The sequence below is a fragment of the Nyctereutes procyonoides genome, unplaced genomic scaffold (genome assembly GCF_905146905.1).
Source record: "Nyctereutes procyonoides isolate TBG_1078 unplaced genomic scaffold, NYPRO_anot_genome, whole genome shotgun sequence".
Classification (NCBI taxonomy): Eukaryota; Metazoa; Chordata; class Mammalia; order Carnivora; family Canidae; genus Nyctereutes; species Nyctereutes procyonoides.
In genome coordinates this window covers 12653210-12676043 of record NW_026575136.1, presented here as the reverse complement: position 1 = coordinate 12676043, position 22834 = coordinate 12653210, and the positions used below count along the sequence as shown (strand labels likewise).

General features: G+C 37.8%; 1 pseudogene; it reads right to left on the bottom strand.

The window, feature by feature from the left end:
- The window catches only part of LOC129495423 (40S ribosomal protein SA-like), a 42802-nt pseudogene extending 29641 nt beyond the window's left edge, over positions 1-13161 (bottom strand).
- Positions 13162-22834: the final 9673 nt, after the last annotated feature.

The following is a 22834-nucleotide window of genomic DNA, read 5'->3' as shown; positions in this document are numbered from 1 at the left end:
CATTTATACAATGGAATATTGGTCATAAAAAAAGAGTGAGATCTTGCCATTTGCAACAACATGAATGGATCTAGAAAGTACAAAGCTAAGTGAAATAAGTCAGTCAGAGAAAGTCAAACACCATTTGATTTCACTCATATGTGCAATTTAAGAAGCAAAACAAATGAATAAAGGAAAAGCGCAAAAAAACAGACTCTTCAGGGGACAAACCGATGGTTACCACAGGGGAGGTAGGTGGGGGGGGGCATGGAGAAAATAGAAGGGGATTCAAGTGTACTTATCACGAGCACTGAATAACATATAGCGTTGTTGAATCATTATATTGTACACCTGAAGCAAACGTAACATTGTATGCTCATTATACTTCAATTTTTAAGAAGAAGGAAAAGCAAAAAACGTTTTCTCTTTGCAATGGGAATTTTTCTCTCAGCCATTTTACCTGCTGAATCTGAATGGGCAATACCTTGAAAACTATTCAAGTAAAATTTTCAGAATAATGTGAAATGAGAGCATATAGGTGGAGGTGAGGGGTTAAAGGGGAATCAGGACAGGAGGCTTTCTGGTTCTGTCTGGGCCAAAGTCTATCACACATGCTTCCATCGTAAACACAGGACAAATACAAGTCACATATCCAAACCCCTCCCATGTACCCATATCCGGGTTTACAAGCAATTCTATTTCTTTCTCTTCCTGTCAAGAAAGTATATCATAATGTAAAATTCATAATAATAATAGAATTGCTATAAGGCTAACCTTATAATCCTTCCTAACTTATCTTAAAAATTAAATCATTCACAACTTTTGATATTTTATTTTTATAAAATAATCAGTTGTAGCAGAGCTAACAAGTAATCAATGGCTCATTCCTCCACAGAGAATTTCTGGTTTGCACTAATTGCAGAAATCATATAATCGTCAGAGTTGTTTCTTCACTTTGAATGCAAAAGCATAATCTGTATGTTTTCTAAACATTATGTATGGCTAATAAGCTTTAGATTTATTAGTAAGATTATCCACAATTAATAGGTTCAGAATCGCTAATTATATGTCCTTAAGAGAGACAAAGTAAATTTTTAAAAAGCAGGCTGATATGCCTTTGTATAATCATGAGTATCTAGTATGTGTTAAATTCTGCAAGGCAAGAAAGAACTTCAATTAATGTTGCAATTGGATTAGCTTAGGCATTAGAACAAATAAAATCACTGCTAATAAATTAACTCTTTCATAAGTAACATTATTTCAGGACCCAACATTAAAAAAAGTCTGTCACTTACAGCTGATACTCGTCTAAAAAATGCTAATGGGACATTAAAAGTATTAAAAAAATACATTAAGTATTAAAAAATACATTAAGTATTAAAAAAATACTTGTGACAACAAGTAAATCAGAAACACACAATGTGCACGGATCTAAATGAGCACAAACCAACCAACAAAAAATATCTTGATTGCATGGTCTGCTGAGAATTATCCACAAGTTTTCTTTTTGTAATATAAAGTATAGAACTAAAGTAAAAATTTCCCATTATTTTGCATTACTTCACCAAGGTGAAAAGTTCCATGAAAATGGAGGTATGTTCATGCTGCTCACTTTGTCTCACAAATACCTTGTGTCTGGCCTAATAAATATTCGTCGACTGGATGAATACCATCCTGATTCTGATTTGAATGTCTGAGGTGTTTGATGCTTACGACAAATTGCTGATTTCCGAAGAATATCATTTTAAGTTACAATATATAAATTAAAACCAAGTCCAGTCCCATCAGAGACAATTTAAAAAGTTGAATACATGATACTTCTCTCACTACCGGAATGATTTTTCCTACTATCCAGCATATGTAAGAGGGACAATGAGACTTTCCAAAGAGAGTGTTTCCACTTGCTAGATCTCAGGATAGAGATCTTTTTAGCCTCCTTCTCAATATTTTATTCCTTGTACCATGAAGAGCTTACAGATGCCAATATTATAAAAACAAGTGTAACAATTTCCGTGGGGAGACATCCCTTTTGGCAAATTACAAATAGAGACCAAGAATCCATGTGGCTTGGCTAACCAAACTTTCCTGGAAATGGTCACCAGACATAATAGAAAATTATTGAAAATTAATGAAACTAGCAGTTTCATTCCTTTCTAGGAATAAACTCAAAAGTGACCCTTAACCAAAGGTCCCCCAGTGACATCCTCTCACAATTAATCTAATTCTCTTCCCATAAAATAAGTGAAGAAATATCAGTCCCCTAACATTTTAAGAGACTGAACATATTACCAGGATTGTTAAAACTTAACAGTTGTTGAAACATGGCCAAATCCTAAACTTTTGTACTTTTCCCCTTCATTTTAAGGGTCACCTGTCTCCTGTTCAAATATTTGGTAGGAAACTAGAACCAAACAAATCACTTTACCTTTTCTTAAAAATTGTTCTAAATAAGCACCAGTGTAACAGCCGTAAAGTATGTCTACAAACAACACTGTTAGGTAACAGACACCAATGGTCAGGGTTTCGAAGCATTACAGTGTATTTAATTCAAGCATTTGCATGCTATCCACCTTCCATCTGCTGCAAAAATGAACTCTCTGGTTGCAAGTGAGTAGAATAGAATAAATATCATTTGAGGCTCTGCCAGTAGTACAATTGCCAATTCTATAACTGCTCTTCATCCTCCTTTCTCTTCCAGGATGAAAGAAACTAAGGCAGCAAGCTGGATATTTCCAGCTGGGTTCCCTGTAAGCATGCCTCGCTTTCTATAATCAAACTCAACAGAAACAGGCTCTTGCTACTGGGACATCAAACATGAAGAGGCTGATGCTCTGCAGAAAATAAATAAGCAGACATCAAAGATTTGTAAGAAATTTGATTAAGAAACCTCCTCAGTCTTTTTACAAAACAGCAGACACCACACTATTGGCATGTGCTGTAGCTAGAATTGGGTATATAGACTTTTATTTTTGCTTTTGGATCCTATGTTGTATTAATACACATCCCTCAAGTTGGACACTGTAATGAAAAATTAACAAAATAATGACACTTGCATGAATTTAGCCTTTGAATCAGAAACGCCATTCACACGTGTCAAAATATTTTTTGTCATTTACCACTTATGTCATGAGGTTTAAATTCTTTGTAGAATTGAGAAAATAGTAATATCTAATTAAAAATTACTTTACTCCAGTGAAATAGCAAGGCAAAATGTTTCCTTGCCTAAAGAATACTACACATTACCACAGGGAAAATGGTATGGGGGGGAAGAAGGTAGTATCTAGGGGGGAAATCAACAACTTTGTCTTATTCCTTCAACCATTCATTTAGGTCTCAAGATTCTCTCAATAGGTAATCAAACTTCAAAACTGCAGGAGAATACAAATATCCAACATTAGACTTGTCTGTACAGATAAGGTTCCACTGAAAGCCACTTGGATAAAAATGTTTTAAAAAGTCAGAACTGTAAAATCATACACTGGAAAAGCCCATATAAAAAATGAGGAACTTGCGTAATTTATGTAATTTGTTCAACCATCACATTATTGCTCCGATTTCTACTTTGTTTTGCTGGGACTAACTTTGCCTGCCAGGTTCTCTTCACTCTCTTTACAGGACTGTCATCTTCACTCTCGAGGCTCTTGACCTCACCCAACATAGCAAAGCATACCTCTGAAAATAAATCATATCATGTTTCTGAAAGCTGTAAGGAGCTCGAGGAACGGCACATTTCAGGGGACAGGCTTGAAAAAGGAAAGTCTCCATCCTAAAAACCCTAACTTAATTACCCAATTGTTACTAAAAGTATGCTCATGATTTCTCCCCCCAAATTCTTCATTTACCTGTCACAATTCACCATCCATCTGGTCTACAGGTCTAATATTAACTAGAAGATAAAGCAATTAAGAAAAGCAATCAGCTCCAGTCCTAATTAGCCTACCAATACCACACTAAGGTCCAGATGTTACCTCTAGAATTCTCAACATCCCCTGACTCACACAGGAACACCACCTGTGATCTTACTTCAGGTGAATGGGGGTATGATTTGTAACAACGTCTGCAAAATTTCAAAATACTCAGTTCAAAAACAATGCATTTTTTTTTCAGATGAGAAATCACTTTAAAAGTAAACTAGCTGTTATGAATTATCTTTTCTAGGGTAGTTGTGCAACAAAACAATTATTTTAAAAATTAAACATTTTGGAGTGAGAATAAAAACTGTCACTGACAAAATGCTCAGCTTTCAATTTTAGTGTGACAATTTGACACTTAGTTATAGGACTTGAAGACCTCATCTGTAAGCTCTATTATTAAAAGGACCTGGTGCTCATAGCATTTAGAAACCTCACTATCCTGGGTATTAAACAAAAGCCACTATCTGGGTGTCTTACCTTGAGTCACACTATAAGAACTACTCAACGCTATGAAAACTCAGTCAAGAATGTCCACATAATCATGTTATAGGTGACACTTTTTTGATTACATAGTCCTTGAAATGGTTTGTGTCAAATGCCATTATAAAACGTTCTTTTGCTAAATTGATCTGAAGCTAACCAACACTGTAGATTCGATAACATCCCCCGCAAACGTAAGAACGTTCCATTCAACTCTTAGCAGGCATGATGGATATCCCTAAGATCTAAAGCATAATGACATTTCTCAGGCACTGAATCGGATGTTGTCAAATGAAGCATCCTGAGCCAGATGAATCCATTAGGTCTATGTAAAGATCTTCCTATATAGCATGTGAATACTGATTTTCCCCTTGGAAAACTCCTTAGAAATTTCAAAAGACTGAGAGGCTCCAGACTTCTCCCTCTAGCCAATGCCTGGTTTTATCTGGTCAGCCAACCTTTTAATGACACAAGAGTGGTCACCAATAAATCTCAGATTGTAATTATTCACCAGCACTTCATAGGCCCCGGCTGCTCCTTTCATATCATCAAACTCTTTGAAGTTTTGTGAGGGTCCATCTTTAATTTAGATGAAAGATTTCACTCTGTAGGTTTCTGAAATACACTTAGGAGAAGGATGAGTTCATTTATTCCTACAGCCATTCCTCACTCACTGCTTTGTTTCGCGGGTGGCATTTAAACCACAGTATTTTGAGCTCTAAAGTCAAGGGCAGGAAAGCAATCTCATTTGCCTTCGAGGTCTATAATTCAGAATCTGACTCATCTGAGTGCCTGAGAAGTAGGTCCTGGTGTCAGTCACAGCCAACAACAACAATAAAATAATAATAAAATCACTCAATCAAACTAAAAGTTCCCAAAGTATGAACCCAAAGCAAAACAGCTAGGCTGTGAGCAAGAGGACTTCCCAGAAAGCAGAAAAGCCACCTCCAGACAATATTAATAGCACATCAATAAACAGGGGAGATGATAAGGGACATTTGTAAGATTGGCTGAGTGCTAAGTTAGAATCTTTTGCTTCAGTTATGTACATTTTCCTAATCCAAGACACTTTGCTGAACCTCAACCCTGAATCTAGAGTAGTTGCATAGAGTCTAACTTAACCTTTGGGTCTCAGCTTAAATATCACTTCTGTAAAGAAATCTTCGCTGTCCCTCCAAACTAGATTAGATCATGTGTCATTTATTACCATAATATTCTTTACTTCTTCATAATGTTCTTTACAGTTAAAATTAATTATTTCAGCAATTATCTGCTTAATTACTAGCCCTTCTGCTGGATTTAACATTGCAGTAGGTAGGACGGTGTCTTTTTTGTTTCCTGACATATTTGATATGCTAATATTTATTTATTGAATAATCAGTATTGGGGGACTGAATATCAAACTGAAATATCTAAGAACGTAGAATTTTAGACCTAGATCATACTTTACATCGCAATTGGCACAGTTTCTATTCCAATGTGGGGATCCTCTCTCAAAGTGTTTAACTGATGATCATCGGGCTGTTCCCTAAATGATTCCAACAAAGGGTCAATAAATAATTTATGAGAATTTGTTTTTGGTCCACCATTCACCATTTATTAGAAATTGCTCCATCAAGTGCTTCCTATAACTTCTGTGTGTCTCTCTCTCCAGTCTTAGCAGCAATCCAGAATAAAATCTGTTCCTTCTATATAAGAATACTTAAAAAGTAGCCATAATGTGCTCCAGTAGGTCTTCCTTTCTACGGGATTAAATCCTTGGTTCCTCCAAATGTTCCTTATGTGAATATAACATGTAAATGACAACTTTTCACTGTTTGGTTTTGATCCTCCTCACAGTCATTGTTCCTTTGTTCAGCCTATGTCCCAACATAAATCAAATCCCACAAGGCTCCAAATGTGGTATGACCCAGACGTAGTACAGTAAAACCGTTATCTTCCTTAATGTGGACTCCATAATTTTATTAGTGTAACTTAGGTTTGCATTGCTAGTAGTATCCTACTAACCCTATAAAAAATTGAATCCTACTGAGCTCAGCACCTGCTTAATAAAGCTCTGGTATCTCCTAGAAATCTAAGAGTGACTTTTCTTTGCCATATGTGTGTCAGTACTATATTTAATTCCTATTGCTTTGGGGACTATTATATGATATGGGGTACATAAGAAGTGCCTTAAGTTCTATAAAATATAGAAATATATAGTTCTATTTTCTCTTCCTTTCCTTCTGATTATTTTCATTTATCTCAAGACATGTCTGGAAAAAATTTTATTTCTGCCTCCATACTTAATTGGTAGTTTAGCTGAGTAGAGTATTCTTAGTTGGAAATTATTTTCCCTCAGGATTCTTATACAGTACTCTTATTATTTTAAATGTCTCTTTTAAAAAGCTGAAAAGAGTGAAGCTTGCAAATTCCAAAGATAAAGAGAAGATCCTTGAAGCAGCAAGAGACAAGAAATCCCTGACTTTTATGGGGAGGAATATTAGGGTAACAGCAGACCTCTCCACAGAGACCTGGCAGGCCAGAAAGGGCTAGCAGGATATATTCAGGGTCCTAAATGAGAAGAACATGCAACCAAGAATACTTTATCCAGCAAGGCTCTCATTCAAAATGGAAGGAGAGATAAAGAGCTTCCAAGACAGGCAGGAACTGAAAGAATATGTGACCTCCAAACCAGCTCTGCAAGAAATTTTAAGGGGGACGCTTAAAATTCCCCTTTAAGAAGAAGTTCAGTGGAACAATCCAGAAAAACAAGGACTGAATAGATATCATGATGACACTAAACTCATATCTGTCAATAGTAACTCTGAACGTGAATGGGCTTAATGACCCCATCAAAAGGCGCAGGGTTTCAGACTGGATAAAAAAGCAGGACCCATCTATTTGCTGTCTACAAGAGACTCATTTTAGACAGATGGACACCTACAGCCTGAAAATAAAAGGTTGGAGAACCATTTACCATTCAAATGGTCCTCAAAAGAAAGCAGGGGTAGCCATCCTTATATCAGATAAACTAAAATTTACCCCGAAGACTGTAGTGAGAGATGAAGAGGGACACTATATCATACTTAAAGGATCTATCCAACAAGAGGACTTAACAATCCTCAATATATATGCCCCGAATGTGGGAGTTGCCAAATATTTAAACCAATTAATAACCAAAGTGAAGAAATACTTAGATAATAATACACTTATACTTGGTGACTTCAATCTAGCTCTTTCTACCCTCGATAGGTCTTCTAAGCACAACATCTCCAAAGAAACGAGAGCTTTAAATGATACACTGGACCAGATGGATTTCACAGATATCTACAGAACTTTACATCCAAACTCAACTGAATACACATTCTTCTCAAGTGCACATGGAACTTTCTCCAGAATAGACCACATACTGGGTCACAAATCGGGTCTGAACTGGTACCAAAAGATTGGGATCATCCCCTGCATATTCTCAGACCATAATGCCTTGAAATTAGAACTAAATCACAACAAGAAGTTTGGAAGGACCTCAAACACGTGGAGGTTAAGGACCATCCTGCTAAAAGATGAAAGGGTCAACCAGGAAATTAAGGAAGAATTAAAAAGATTCATGGAAACTAATGAGAATGAAGATACAACTGTTCAAAATCTTTGGGATGCAGCAAAAGCAGTCCTGAGGGGGAAATACATCGCAACACAAGCATCCATTCAAAAACTGGAAAGAACCCAAATACAAAAGCTAACCTTACACATAAAGGAGCTAGAGAAAAAACAGCAGATAGATCCTACACCCAGCAGAATAAGAGAGTTAATTAAAATTCGAGCAGAACTCAACGAAATTGAGACCAGAAGAACTGTGGAACAGATCAACAGAACCAGGAGTTGGTTCTTTGAAAGAATTAATAAGATAGATAAACCATTAGCCAACCTTATTAAAAAGAAGAGAGAGAAGACTCAAATTAATAAAATCATGAATGAGAAAGGAGAAATCACTACCAACACCAAGGAAATACAAACGATTTTAAAAACATATTATGAACAGCTCTACGCCAATAAATTAGGCAATCTAGAAGAAATGGACGCATTCCTAGAAAGCCACAAACTACCAAAACTGGAACAGGAAGAAATAGAAAACCTGAACAGTCCAATAACCAGGGAGGAAATTGAAGCAGTCATCAAAAACCTCCCAAGACACAAGAGTCCAGGGCCAGATGGCTTCCCAGGGGAATTCTATCAAACGTTTAAAGAAGAAACCATACCTATTCTACTAAAGCTGTTTGGAAAGATAGAAAGAGATGGAGTACTTCCAAATTCATTCTATGAGGCCAGCATCACCTTAATTCCAAAACCAGACAAAGACCCCACCAAAAAGGAGAATTACAGACCAATATCCCTGATGAACATGGATGCAAAAATTCTCAACAAGATACTAGCCAATAGGATCCAACAACACATTAAGAAAATTATTCACCATGACCAAGTAGGATTTATCCCCGGGACACAAGGCTGGTTCAACACTCGTAAAACAATCAATGTGATTCATCATATCAGCAAGAGAAAAACCAAGAACCATATGATCCTCTCATTAGATGCAGAGAAAGCATTTGACAAAATACAGCATCCATTCCTGATCAAAACTCTTCAGAGTGTAGGGATAGAGGGAACTTTCCTCGACATCTTAAAAGCCATCTACGAAAAGCCCACAGCAAATATCATTCTCAATGGGGAAGCACTGGGAGCCTTTCCCCTAAGATCAGGAACAAGACAGGGATGTCCACTCTCACCACTGCTATTCAACATAGTACTGGAAGTCCTAGCCTCAGCAATCAGACAACAAAAAGACATTAAAGGCATTCAAATTGGCAAAGAGAAGTCAAACTCTCCCTCTTCGCCGATGACATGATACTCTACATAGAAAACCCAAAAGCCTCCACCCCAAGATTGCTAGAACTCATACAGCAATTTGGTAGCGTGGCAGGATACAAAATCAATGCCCAGAAATCAATGGCATTTCTATACACTAACAATGAACTGAAGAAAGAGAAATTAAGGAGTCAATCCCATTTACAATTGCACCCAAAAGCATAAGATACCTAGGAATAAACCTAACCAAAGAGGTAAAGGATCTATACCCTAAAGACTACAGAACACTTCTGAAAGAAATTGAGGAAGACACAAAGAGATGGAAAAATATTCCATGCTCATGGATTGGCAGAATTAATATTGTGAAAATGTCAATGTTACCCAGGGCAATTTACACATTTAATGCAATCCCTATCAAAATACCATGGACTTTCTTCAGAGAGAACAAATTATTTTAAGATTTGTGTGGAATCAGAAAAGACCCCGAACAGCCAGGGGAATTTTAAAAGAGAAAACCATATCTGGGGGCACGCACAATTCCAGATTTCAGGTTGTACTACAAAGCTGTGGTCATCAAGACAGTGTGGTACTAACACAAAAACAGACACATAGATCAATGGAACAGAATAGAGAACCCAGAAGTGGACCCTGAACTTTATGGTCAACTAATATTCGATAAAGGAGGAAAGACTATCCACTGGAAGAAAGACAGTCTCTTCAATAAATGGTGCTGGGAAAATTGGACATCCACATGCAGAAGAATGAAACTAGACCATCTCTTGCACCATACACAAAGATAAACTCAAAATGGATGAAAGATCTAAATGTGAGACAAGATTCCATCAAAATCCTAGAGGAGAACACAGGCAACACCCTTTTTGAACTTGGCCACAGTAACTTCTTGCAAGATACATCCATGAAGGCAAAAGAAACAAAAGCAAAAATGAACTATTGGGACTTCATCAAGATAAGAAGCTTTTGCACAGCAAAGGATACAGTCAACAAAACTCAAAGACAACCTACAGAATGGGAGAAGATATTTGCAAATGACGTATCAGATAAAGGGCTAGTTTCCAAAATCTATAAAGAACTTATTAAACTCAACACCAAAGAAACAAACAATCCAATCATGAAATGGGCAAAAGACATGAAGAGAAATCTCACAGAGGAAGACATAGACATGGCCAACATGCACATGAGAAAATGCTCTGCATCACTTGCCATCAGGGAAATACAAATCAAAACCACCATGAGATCCCACCTCACCCCAGTGAGAATGGGGAAAATTAACAAGGCAGGAAACAACAAATGTTGGAGAGGATGCGGAGAAAAGGGAACACTCTTACACTGTTGGTGGGAATGTGAACTGGTGCAGCCACTCTGGAAAACTGTGTGGAGGTTCCTCAAAGAGTTAAAAATAGACCTGCCCTATGACCCAGCAATTGCACTGTTGGGGATTTACCCCAAAGATTCAGATGCAATGAAACGCCGGGACACCTGCACCCCGATGTTTCTAGCAGCAATGTCCACAATAGCCAAACTGTGGAAGGAGCCTCAGTGTCCATCGAAAGACGAATGGATAAAGAAGATGTGGTTTATGTATACAATGGAATATTCCTCAGCCATTAGAAACGACAAATACCCACCATTTGCTTCAACGTGGATGGAACTGGAGGGTATTATGCTGAGTGAAGTAAGTCAATTGGAGAAGGACAAACATTATATGTTCTCATTCATTTGGGGAATATAAATAATAGTGAAAGGGAATATAAGGGAAGGGAGAAAAATTGTGTGGGAAATATCAGAAAGGGAGACAGAACATGAAGACTCCTAACTCTGGGAAACAAACTAGGGGTGGTGGAAGGGGAGGAGGGTGAGGGGTGGGGGTGAATGGGTGACGGGCACTGAGGGGGCACTTGACGGGATGAGCACTGGGTGTTATTCTGTATGTTGGTAAATTGAATACCAATAAAAAATTAATTTATTAAAAAAATAAAATGAAAATAAAAATAAAAAGCTGAAAAGAGCTTAATACTTGAACTATTTGGTGTGATTTTCTCCTCCCTCCTTTTCTTCTATTCTCATTTGCTCTCCATCACTCTTTCTGAGACCTTTATTTTCTTCATCACTGATGTTCTGAAATCTGTGACCCATATCTCCAGTGTTAGTGGGATTTTTGTGGATTTTTTTTTCTGGATTACTCATGAACTCTTTCAATCTGAAAGCTTATGCTCATCAGTTTTAGGAAATGCATTACTTCATAATTTTTTACATTTTGTTCTGTTCTCTTTTTTGGGATTCATATAATTCATTAGTTGTATCTCTTGGAAAAATATTATTTTCCTAACTTTTCTTCCAATTTCTCACCTTTTGTCTTTTGATATTACTTCTGGGAAGACTGCCTCAAATATATATGCCAAACATCTTACTGATTTTAAGGTTTATTCTTATCCAGTTTGTAGTTTGAAAAAGTTATTTCTTATTCAAAGGAAGCTCCCTCACAAAGATATTCCATTTCTTTGTAAGATTCTATTTATTTATTCATAGGAGACAGAGGGAGAGAGAGAGAGAGAGAGAGAGAGAGAGAGAGAGAGAGAGGCAGAGACACAGGCAGAGGGAGAAGCAGGCTCCATGCAGGGAGCCTGATGTGGGACTGAATCCCAGGTCTCTAGGATCAGGCCCTGGGCTGAAGTCAGCACTAAACCGCTGAGCCACCCGTGCTGCCCAAGATATTCTATTCTTGTTTAAAATGCAAAGTCTTGTCTTCTTGAGAACTTTACTTGCAGTTTCTTTCTTTCATTCTTCTTTTTTAGGAACTGTTTATTTTCTGTTAACTTTATTTTCATTTTGTTTGCCTTTGTGCAAGAGTAGCTTAAGACCACTCAGTGGGGACAGCCCGGATGGTTCAGTGGTTTAGCACCGTCTTCGGCCCAGGGTGTGATCCTGGAGACCCAGGATCGAGTTCCACGTCGGGCTCCCTGCATGGGGCCTGCTTCTCCCTCTGCCTGTGTCTCTGCCTCTCTCTGTGTGTCTTTCATGAATAAATAAGATCTTTAAAAAAAAAATTAAAAAAAGACCACCCAGTGGTTGTTCCTACCCATTCAGTGGCCTGAGCAATGGGAGGTGTGGACCAATCTTCAGCGGCAGGCTGAGCACTGCAGTCTTCTGTGGGGAACTGCTGAATGAGCACAGAGGGCATCAACCTGCCTTCAGACCAGTCTGCAACCTCATGAGCAGTAGTGAACTCAGGCGCTGGAGCAGTCTATTCAGCCTGAAACTCCTCTGTGGTCACAGCCTTTCACAGCAGAGGCCTGCTTTTCCTTTCCAATCTCTTCAGGATCTCTACAGTAGAGATCAGATCAGATCTTCCATGGTTATTCACAGGAAATGTTGCCTCACATGTGCAGAGCTTCCTGGGCCGGCATCCACTACATCAGACCCCCCGAGTGAGCTCCCTTGTTGCAGGAGATAGCAATGTCCACGGAATGCAGAGGAGAGTCTGTGTGACACAGTGGTGGGAGGCAGGTTAACATAAGACACCTCTGTGAGAGGCTGGTGATTGGCCTTGGGATCAATAACCACCTGAAGTCTCAGCTCCTGGAAGGTGCTTGGATCTGGTTAGTGAAGGTTCCAGGAGTGCAGTGGCCAACAATAGGAGTGGCTCCCGTAGCAGCAGCAAATTTCATCATAGCTCACTGACCAGGATTCCTAGATGGTAGGACAGTGGCATGAGCTGGGTTTTCAGTGCCACAATGACATGAGCTGCAAGCAGGAGCTTCTCCTAGGTTCTCTTCAGATTTATGATGTAGACGTCATCACTCTTCCTTCTGTAGATGTACTGTTCTATTTGGAAGTCCAGGATGGTGCCACCAAAGTGGGTTCCTGGTGCAAGCAATTTGAGGACATCCTCCTCCTTCATTTTCAGGACATCAAGGGCTCTGGACATCGTGAAAGTTTCCCTTTAAGTAATGACGGGAATGCAAATCAAGGCTGTATGAACCCCTACCCAGGTAGCGTGTAAAGGCTCTTTGTTTTTTAAGTTTTATTCTCTTTCCTTTCTCAACTTTGTTTCCACCGAGTCTCCTTTTTCTACTTGCTCATTTTGGTCTTTGTCTTCTGCATTAGGAAATTCCAACGTTTGGTTTTCCATTTTCCATGGTCAGCAATTTATATTTAAACATGAGGTCCTAAACCCCTGCTTGCAGGAGGAAAAAAAATCTTTGGACTGATAGCTCTTACCATGAGCAATAAGACGGGGACCATGTGGGTTGCCTGGGTGGCTCAGTGGCTGAGCATCTGCCTTTGGCTCAGGGCATGACCCCGGAGTCCCGGGATCGAGTCTCACATCAGGCTCCCTGCATGGAGCCTGCTTCTCCCTCTGCCTATATCTCTGCCTCTCTGTGTGTGTCTCTCATGATTAATAAATAAAGTCTTAAAAAAAAAAAAAAGAAGAGGACCATGCTATTTCACTTGAGATGTCCTAATGATAGTTTTATACACTTTTTATTTTGATCCAGTCTTTTGAGCACAGGATGGGAACTCTCCAGGCTACTCCTCAATGGTGCTGCCATCAGCATTCTGAGAGCCAAAAAGGAAAAGAAGTCTGGAAGACTCCCAGTGTAGAACATTGATTTTCACTCAAGCTTCATGCTCCCAATCCAGGGCTACACCCTATGCTTAGCTTTGCTTGCTGTTCCTGAGTTAAGTCTCTTTATATCAACTTTGCCAGAAATGGAAACTTCATTTCCTCTGCTGGGAAATTCTTCTGATTTGGGATTTTGCCTGGCTATGATGCCTTGGGGAGGTGATCTGGGAGTCTAGTTACTCCTTAGATAAAATGTTCCTTTCACCAATCTTTGTCTCCTGTGCCCAATTAAGAAGTATCTGGTATCCCAAACTCTTACAGCTATTGGGGTTATGCAGGTAAATTGGTTATCTTATTTTTTGTATCCTCCCCAATATACTCTTCTTTCTCAAGTCTGATTAACCAAATATCACTTCATCCACTGAATAATGAGCATATGCAAATTTGGGACATACTTATACTAAAAAATTAGTTGTTTATCTAAAATTCAAATTTCATCCACTATTTTTTTCTAACAACCCAAGTATGGTAGAAAATAGAGTAATGAAGTGTTAGGAATGCTGTTTTTACCTTACAATATCATGAACCAAGAGAGTGCTTGGATTTGATACAAAAAGAAATAGATACTTTTAATATAATACTGAGATTAGCAAAGGTACCTAATAAAGTTACTAACCCAGAACTTTTTAGAAAGGAAGGAAATAAAATAAGGGAAGTAGTGTGAATAAAATATTTGGCTATCATAGCAGAAAAACACTAACTTTCTGTTAGTGTTTAAATTGAGAAATAAGCGAGGATGGCTGGATGGCACAGCGGTTTAGCGCCGCCTTCAGCCCAGGGTGTGACCCTGGAATCCCAGGATCGAGTCCCATGTCAGGCTCCCTGCATGGAGCCTGCTTCTCCCTCTGCCTGTGTCTCTGCCTCTCTAGCTCTCTGTGTATCTCATGAATAAATAAATAAAATATTTTTAAAAATGAGAAATAAGAAAAGCAATACAACATTAAGGCATTCACCTAGAAGACCTAAAAGCAGGAGTGATTAAATATGGTTGTCACTGGGCATCAGGAAACTGCTGACATAACATACAGAGGAAAGGATTATGGATTTTTATTATTAGCCATATAGTACCTTTTGCTTTTGAATACATGTTTAACTTAAATTTTTTTTCATTTTGTTTTAAGGAATACTTTAAGTAAATATTTATAATTCTAGTGTGGTGTTTATTATTATAAAGAAACAAAAATATTGTGCCCATAAGTATCTATAGCCCTGACTTAAGAACATTTCCATGAACATCTTAAATTTTAAAAAGTCAGTCAGAATAGCTTAAATTTCAAAGATACAAGTCTATTGGAGAAATTAAATTTTCTCTTTTTCTAGTAAGGAGAGACTTTTTTTCCTAGGGAAAATAGCAAATATGAAAGCAAAACTCCCAGCAGGTGATAATAATCTTGCTTTCATGAAAGAGCAGTCAAGAAAAACACATTCATTTGTCTGCTTTCAAAGCTTGCTGCAGTTACTGTCAAATATCTGAGCAATGTTCTCATTTTTAATAATGATTAAATAAGTAATTGTTTCATTAGTCTTAATCTTGGGGTTTACTATAATCTAGGTTTCATGAATAGGCATACTAATTTGTCTGATTAATTTCCTTCTAGCAGTAATTTTAGTTAATAAGAGTGATAAAGGCAATATACAGAAAATGTAACATTCCTATAATTACTGACTAAAGTTATGAATATAAAAATATGCAATTTCCAAAATGAATAAGAGCAAAAAATAATAGAAGGGCATAGAAACAATAAATTTGCATAGTAATATCAAAAAACTTAATATATCATGGTAGTCAGTGAATCCCCTTCAAGTCAAACTGGTTGACCTCATGCATAAACAAAAGAAGGGAAGAGAAGAGAAAAAAGAAAAGGAAAAGAAAGAAAAGAAAAGAAAAACTGTTGTAGCCTTTATGTTCAGTACTATAGGGCCTCTGATGGAATTTTGCTGATGATAAGATACAATTACTCCATACTCTTTACACACCATGATCTTAGATATAATTGATCTTATAAATGAGAGATAAAAGTACTGTTTTATAACCCAAATCTTTTTTTTTAAGATTACTTATTTATTTATTCATGAGAGACACAGAGAGAGAGGAGAGACACAGGCAGAGGGAGAAGCAGGCTCCATGCAGAGAGCCTGACGCAGGACTCGATCCCAGGACCCTGGGATCACTCCCTGAGCCAAAGGCAGACGCTCAACCACTGGGTCAGTCAGGTGCCCTAGAATCCAAATCTATGGTGAAAGTCAGGTCTACAAAATATTGAAACCAATTTCCACAAAGAAGACCTAAAGTCCAATCTAGTTACATGTTGAAAACTTACTCTTCTCAGTTGTATTTACAAAAGTATGCCTCAATTAAAAAAGGAAATGAAAACAATACAGTAGCTTTAACAAAAGTCAGGATTTGCATGAATTACTTATGTTTAAAGGTTTTTCTTACTTATGATTCATAATATACTGCACCTTATTTTACAACAGAAAGAGAAATTATGGTCCAATTTACTAAAATAATTATAATCATAATCACATCTGCTCTTAAAGACTGTCAAATATCTCCAGAGTGCACTGCATACATTTCCTTTACTAGATTCCCTCTTTTATGAGTTAATTAAACAATTTCACAGCATTATTGTACAAGTATTCTGCGTGGCATATTGTTTGTGCAGAACATTCCTTTTAATAGCTCTATTCTTCAAACAGATGTTCATTTAAATTTTTTCTCAGATTTTATTTGAGGAACAATTAGTGCATTTATCCTACTACGTTGTCACCTTTCTGTGGATTTTGAAGCTCTATCCTTATCTTACATAGTCAATTCTAAAGGGAAGAAAAAAACACTCTTCAGCAAAGAGGTCAGTACACAAAGATATCAGAGCAAATTACCCTCAAATGATAGCTACTCAAAGTTACCTTGGAACGAGAATACAAAATCAACATGAATTTTTTTCCTCAAAGGCATGGAAAAATAAAAATATATGATGGCATATTTGCCCACTCTATTACTTTTGTTTTTATGAATTTTTACTTATATATCCAAGCAGAGTGGATTCAAAACACCAGGGTTAGAGTGACAGATTGAAGGGAAAGAAATGGATGCAAGACCCCTTAAAGGTTATTTATCAAAAGAAAACTGAATCAGTCATTTCCTAAGACATATTATCCTGGGAAGTGACACTGTATATTGTTATGAACTGGCTTATCTCACCTAAACATTTTAAAGGAAGGAGATGCCATCTACCATGTGTTTTGAAGAGGAAGTTTCCCTCCTCGCTTGACTCAAATCAAGTTTTACAGGACTTGAGTCTCCGGTCAGGTCTGCTTTGTTGCAAACTCTCTAAATGGATTTATCTCCACTTATCCTCTCTGTCTTAGAGAACTATTGCAGAGTTAGCCGTGTTCGCCGGTAGAGATGTTGCATCTCAGGCGAAGAAGGGCCATTTTGTTTTCTTTTTGTGAATAATTTCACTGCAAGGAAGTCAGAATCACATTCTTCTACTCGCCTTTAAATAAATAGTGGCACAGAAATGCATTCATCCTCGCTTTTGAACTACGGATTAATGAATTATGAACATCTATTTACCACCTTGGAACTATAATGTGCATTCACTTAGATGGAAATACAGTGTCAACAAAAATGAGGAACATTATGTTTTCAGAGCTATTCTTCTATTTCTTTTTCTTTCATTTTCTTTTAGCTGGAATTTGGTTCTATCCGACTAAGAAAGTCTGAAGAGAAATTAAAAATATGCTCACAAAATGAGCTCTTCATTTTTAGTTTCAAAAATGTGCAAAGTATTAGTTATTGGGAAGTTTCAGAACAATTGCACAACATCCCAGCTTCCTCAACAAATGCAGCAGAGTTTAAGGTAATAAAGTTTGAATTGTTTCTTTATCCAGACCTTCGAGGGTCTCTAATCAGGAGCCGTCTCAAGGAACATTATTTTACAATAGGCTTATGAGATGCCATTTTGGGAAAGAAAAGTTCAGGAATGATTAAGAATATTGGGACGGCCTTTTCTCTCTGCCATGTGAATTGTGTGCACCTGGAAGAGAACAATGAGAAATGGAATGTATATGACAGGTTGCCAGAAGCAGAGCAATGACTGCAGTCATTGTAAAGGGAGACCATGTAGGCACTGTTCAGAAGGGCAGTAATTTGAAAACCATCTAAAATGTTCAGACAAAGGTAAGTTTTAAATGGATTTTAATATACGTATGAAATAAAATGCTCTTTAGACATTAAAAAAATGATGACCTTTTTAAATTTTGTAGCACTATAGAACGATTACAGTGTAAACCCTAAAGAGAAAACAATAAGAAAAAAAGCAATATACAAATTAAAGACTCATCTATTTATATATTTGTAGGAGTACCTGATGTCCAGACCAAGCAACTTAGTTCTTATTGCATTTACTTAGTCTTTCCCCTTACATCATGCTAAATATGATTTGGTGGACACTACAGCTGTCACAATGGGAATTTGCTGCAACATACCATGGACACAAATGCTAAGCTCTGCAGGCCAAGTAGTAGGCTACATTATTACATTGTGTGCAGGCATGTGTGTATGTGCATCATCTGAATTTCCTTTTGTAGTAGTATAAGCATTCATCTAGGTGCACGAATCGTAATTGAGCATGCTAATGAATCTTCACTATTGAACACTTCCAAGTAACAAGTTACCCATATCAGGAAAAAACCGTTTCCAACCTCATTTCCTGTCTCCTCTCAGTCACTACTACCTCCATCCAAGCTTAACCCATATCTAACTAACAATACTTTAGCTTCTTTTGTTCAATACTATCTTTGTGATAGTCACTAATGTTTTCTGCATTTAGTTAGAGCTCATTATTCTCATAGTTGTATAGTACTTCATTTTAAAAACATTATCACAATTAAAATACTTATTCTGTTAAAGGACATTCGGATTGTTTCCAGAATATCATTTTTAAAAATAATGCAGCTATAAACATAATTGCGACATTGACTGATCTCATTGTTAACTCACTCCATTAAAAATGAGGTTTTTATACATATAAATCATGGGGATTTATATATGGTTATGTAACATTTGCTAATTTTTAAAGATTATTCACATCTATGTTTGGTTACTAATTTTTCCTTTTCTGTAGTGTCTTGGTCAAATTGTAGTATCAAGGTTATGCTGACTTCATAAAATTAAGAAGTACTCCTGTTCTTCTATACTCTAGTTTTTTACAAGTTCACTCATTATAAATATTAAGAAGCATTCATGAGGAAGCCACTTAGACTTGGAGTTTTCTTGTGGGGAGTTTTTGTAATAATATTTTCAATTTCCTCAAAAATAGGTGATTAAATGGTATCATTTTTGGTAAATTATTTTTTGTGAAATTTTTTAAAAAGATTTATTTATTTATCTGAGAGAGAGAGAGACAGAGAGAGAGAGAGGGGGTGGGCAGAGGAAGAAGAAGAGAGAATCCAAGCAGACTCGATACTCTGCATGGATCCGGATGCTGAGCTCAATCTCACAACTCTGAAATCATGACCTGGGTTGAAACCAGGAATCAGAAGCTCAACTGACTGCACCACCAGGTGTCCTGGAATAACCACTTTTTAATCTATCACATTGGTAATGTTTCATGTTCTCTCTTTTCTCTTGGTCAATTGTGTTAAAGATTTAGGAATTTTCTTACTAATTTGATTAGTAAAATCACATTTGATTTTCTCTATTTTATATTTGTTTCATGTTTCACTGATTTCTGATCTTATTTTCAGGATTTCCTTCTTTCTACTTTCTTTAGCTTTGATTTGCTTTCTTCCTGTGCTCTTGAGATGGAAGCTTATATAATTCATTTTTAGAATTACTTCAAATACAAATATAAATACTGCTTTTGTTTTTATAGTTGGTGTTCATGCTGGATTTTAGCTAGTAAATTTTAACTACAAAAAGTAACAATCATATCAATATTAGGTGCCATAATGGCTGACATTTCACTGAGCTATACAACGAACATTTATTGATGTCTACCACATGCCAGGAGCTGGGGACAGTGTTGAAATGAGACATATACATCTTCTGTGTGGAGCTTATATTAACAGAGGACAGCAGACAGCCGTCACATAAGCAAACACTATTATTTGCTAATCATTGTTAAATGATTGTGACTTTTGTTTTAGAATTAAGAAGGACCAGGATGGGGATCCCTGGGTGGCGCAGCGGTTTGGCGCCTGCCTTTGGCCCAGGGCGCGATCCTGGAGACCGGGGATCGAATCCCACATCGGGCTCCCGGTGCATGGAGCCTGCTTCTCCCTCTGCCTGTGTCTCTGCCTCTCTCTCTCTCTCTGTGACTATTATAAGTAAATAAAAATTAAAAAAAAAAAGAAGGACCAGGATGAATACTAGGATGACAAAAGAAAAAGACATTTAATATTTAATATTGGCAACTGTGCTAGAAGAGGCATTAATATCTGCATTTTACAAAGAAGACATGTAAGACTTATGAAGACCAACTAAATAAGTTCATAACCAACAGAGAGACGAAGCCTCCAAATATATTCTTTCTACTAGAACAATACTTCTGCCAAAGAGCTTGGCATTCTGTTAAGGGGTTCCTCCCTCCCTCCATCCTCTTTTAGACACATAGACTCTAGGACTCATTCTATAGTTATAAACCCACAACGGCAGATACTTCCAATGAAGGCTTTAAAAAGGTCTTTTGGCAATGAGATTAACATTTGAGGTTCGATTTGCAGATTCAAAGTGCTAGACTGTAATAACTGGAGGATGTTCAGAGATGATTTTATTTGCTCCTGTTATTTATGGGTTGGTCACACCAGCAGGATGGGAGACAAATGTGTAAAGGGTTAGTGTAAGAGCTACAAGAGAAAACAAAGGAAATGCAAAGCACATGCCTTAGAGATCAACTGTATCTTCACAGAAAACTCACATGATATAAATCATTTCTCACAAAATTGAAAATGATGTGGTCAAAGATCCCTTCTGGTCCTTTCCTAAATGGTTACTTGTTTGAAGTCCCTTCTTATGCATTCCCTAAGAAAAGCCTCACAAATAAACAGAAGACACTGAATGGGCTCCATTTACAGACAGGCTCCTAGAAGGAACCCCAACTGCTCTGTTGTTTGTTTCCCTTTGCTTCACTGCTCCGGGGCGACAGCTCCATTTTTGCCTCCAGCAGAAGAGACTGAACAAAGAAATCTCTGGGCCCAACCTGCTCAGAAGACCTTCAAATACTTTGGGGCTAGTGGATTTTCAAAACCCGTGACTTTTGCCTTAAAATTCAGAAGGGCCCGCGCTGAACACAAAGCTGGACTGTGACTGAAGAAGAGAGTTTCCTTTTTTTTTTTTTTTTTTAGTGTTTTATTAAATTCACTTTGCCAACATATAGTATAACCCCGAGTGCTCATCCCATCACGTGCCCTCCTCGGTGCCCGTCCTGAAATGGGGGGACCGAGGCTTAGCATCTGAGCAACACCTGTGGAAGGCGAGAGCAGCCTGGGCGCATCCCTGGCGCCCGCGTCCTCCCCCAGGCCGGACTTCTGTTCCAGAGGTACCTGACCCACGCCGGCTAATCACACTGGCGGCCAACACTCAGCGTCGCCCTGCCCATTGTAGTCCATGTGGTGAACACTGTTTAGAACCATCAACCTGACAGAAGAAATGTGCCTAATTAACACTCTCCTAATACCCCAGCAACTGCTGTGGGGGGGAATGCATTCACACTTCCTTATCAAATTAAGGCCAAAAAAAAAATGCTCCTAATTAGCTAAAATCAATTAATGTGACAGCAAAATGAATGTATTTATACTGTCAGCTAAAGGTACAGTCAGAGGAGTGTCTAATATATAATGAAGCTGCTGGAGTTTCTTAAAGCCGTTAATAAGGGGTTGAGGCCGAGCAGATTTTATCAGTGATATGCAGAATCTGATGGATTGACCTCAGAAGCAGCAGATGTCCTAACGTGTTAGAGGACGTGGGTGATTTCTAATTGTGATTAGTCATTAAAACTTAGGGGGGAAATATGTGGTTAACCAATAATAGGCGTGCAGATCTTGTTGCTTGCTTGCAATCATGCATATAAATTCATACACTCAAAAATAAAAGAGGAGTGGGGAGCCTGGGTGGCTCAGTCGGTTCAACATGTGACCAGGCTCTTGTTTTTAGGCTCTGGGCATGATCTCATGGGTTGTGAGATGGAGCCCCAAGTAGGTGGGCTCTGCACTCAGCTGGGAGTCTGCTTGCAGGTTCTCTCCTTCTGCCCCTCCCTCCACTCACCCTCTCTCTCAAATAAGTAAACCTTTAAAAAGAATAAAAGAGGAGCTTTAGACTGCTCATTAGTAAGCTCGTTATTAGTTGTATCTTCTGTAAGGCTTTTGTGGATAGTAACTATTTCATAAACTTTTTCTTTAAAGCTATGCTTAGTTCAAAACTTGAGACAAAAATGTAGTACTTGCCAAATAATTCATGTTGGGTCCACTAATTATCTTGTTCCCATCCTCTTCAACTACAGTGTTTGGATTCCAAGAATACTAGGCGAGTTGGGTGGCTTGAGAAAATGGTCTTACTACCATGATAAATTGTTAACAGAGAAATGCCCACATTGTGATGATTAGTTAAGTGTCATCTAAAATAACAATAATTATATGTATCATGACTTTCTGTTCTAGACCAAAGAATTTTTATTGGGCATTTGAGCAGGTTATACAGCAAAATTTAGCACCTCTTCTAATCATAGTTGACTCTTACTGAATTCACCTTCATCAAAGATTCCATTTGATTCCTCTCCACGCCAGTGGACACAATAGGCATCATCCTTTCCCCTGTGTCCGGATGACGTGTTGTTTACTTAATGAAGTGTCTGGAGGCCTCTACTGGTGTTTAGGAAAATATCAACTGAGATAGAACAATAATCTTAAAGGGATTCTAAGGAGATGGACCACCTTTATATGTGATATATACAACACTTCACTTCTGCAT